A 2,163-nucleotide genomic window follows, 5' to 3' on the forward strand; every position below is an offset into this window, starting at 1 on the left:
TCTCAAAATTAATATCTAAATCAATTAAAATGAAATTAATCAAATTCAATTACATTCGATTATCCTTTAAATACAAAACTAATATAATAAAATCAGATCGATTTTAGTCGGATCAAATTTTCTGTACCATAAACACCCTTGCAAAATTGCAACTATTCAAGTAGATCGGAATTGGAAGGTACAGATAAGAGAGTTTGATTTTAGACGATAAAATTAGGACCCACACATAAATCGCAATCCTTATCTTGCTTGTTTGTGTCGTTTCTCATCAAAATTTTGGAGAATGAAGCAACATACAAGTAACTAGCTGTATTGTGGTTGGAGTACATGGACCATTGGTCCTTTAATTTATTAATTCTTACTACACCAATGCACAAGATAAAGTCAAGTCCCCAAAAACACGTGCTTTCATTCAATTTTGTTGTATATGCTTCATTTTTTATTTATTTATACCTTTATCTACATACCGTATATAGATATATGCTAGACCTTAGATATTCAGTTCTCGAAGAGGCAAAGCTAGGGGTGCACAAGATTCGGTCCGTCTGAAGATTCGGACCGGACTCGATGATTTTGGGACTAATTTAATTTGGTTTTGTTATGATTCGGTCAGACCTGAGATTTCAATAAATAGTTTCGGTTATTTATTAAATCGGGTTCGGGCCAAGTTTCGGGTCACCCGACCCCGATTCCGACACGTTGGACCTGTGTAGTTATTTGCTATTTAATATTTTGTTGTTATAAGTTGGTATGACACTATAAATTATTATTATTATGTTAATCTTGTGTTAGTTGTTAACTTTGTTTTAATTGTCTTTTGAACTTTGAATGTTTAATGTGTAATTGATATAATTATTATTATGAAACTTTAAATTATTATTATTAGATTCTAAATTATTATTATGCGAATGTTGTATTGTTATGAAATAATTATTTTTCAAAATTTAGAGGTTCAAAAGATGTAGAATCTAATTTTTGGTGATGTCGTGATAAAGTTGATCAAGATCCGGGTTTCACCCGATTTAGATCCGGCTTAAGTATGGTCCGAAAGTAACACGATTTCATCGGATCTAGGGTCGAATAAGGGTCTCATAAATAGATCCGATCATTATTTAGAGTCGAATTCGGGTCACGACGAACCCGATTTCACTTGGCCCCATGTGCACCCTAGGCAAAGCCATTCTAATATTGCGGAAGCTAAGATTAATTAACTCATCCTGTGTTACAATATAATTGCCCCCTCCATTATTTTTAAGGAAAAATTCACACAGTAATTGGAGCAGTAGTAGTTGAGGCCTTTAGTCTATAAAATAATTAGGGAAAGTTTAAAATATTAATATTTTTATTAAAATTTAATCAATATTTAATTAATAAAAAAATGAATAATTTTATATTATTAGATATAATTTTACATTATTTAAAATAGTTTTTCTCGAATTAATTCAACCAATGGGTTTGACCTGGATTAACCAAATCGTTTTTCAGAACTCTCAGAATTAACATTAAAATACCACCGCATCCTATTCTTATTTCCTTATTACCTCCCCCAACTTTCTCTTGTCTTCGTTGCGTGTACTAATAACAGAGTACATAGACTGGGTGAATAGGAATTAACTAAGGCAACCTAAAACAAAAAATAACGTAGTAAGAATGCTGGTCTTTGCGTATTGGAAGTTAAGTTAAGTTAATCCAGCGACGAGTTTCTTAGTTCGTAGTTTAGAAAGTGGTTTTTATTGATAATAAATTTTCTCATTATAATATACAAAAAAATATATTTTGATAAAAAATTAACAATATGTAATAATAACATAATTTTAAAATTTTTTTATTTTCATAAAGCTTATTTGATATTAAGTTTATCGTATTAGAGGGGTATGAGTAAATCTTTAATGTTTAAACTCAAAGTAAGGATTGAATTTTTTTTCCATGATTAAAAAAAAGTAAGTAATGAATATAATATATAGCCTTTACCCTCAATAAAAATCTAATTCTTTTTCTTTCTAGTTTCTTTTATTACAGGTAGAGTGGGCTTAATCAAATATTTATTAACTTATACAGTTAACTGTATAAACAAACGTATGAAAATATATACCTTATTAATAAACTCTTTACAATTCTTTATCATTTAAAACACTAAATATCAGAAATTAATCAATAATAATT

This window comes from Arachis ipaensis, chromosome B07 (assembly GCF_000816755.2).
Source record: "Arachis ipaensis cultivar K30076 chromosome B07, Araip1.1, whole genome shotgun sequence".
In the NCBI taxonomy this organism is placed as follows: Eukaryota; Viridiplantae; Streptophyta; class Magnoliopsida; order Fabales; family Fabaceae; genus Arachis; species Arachis ipaensis.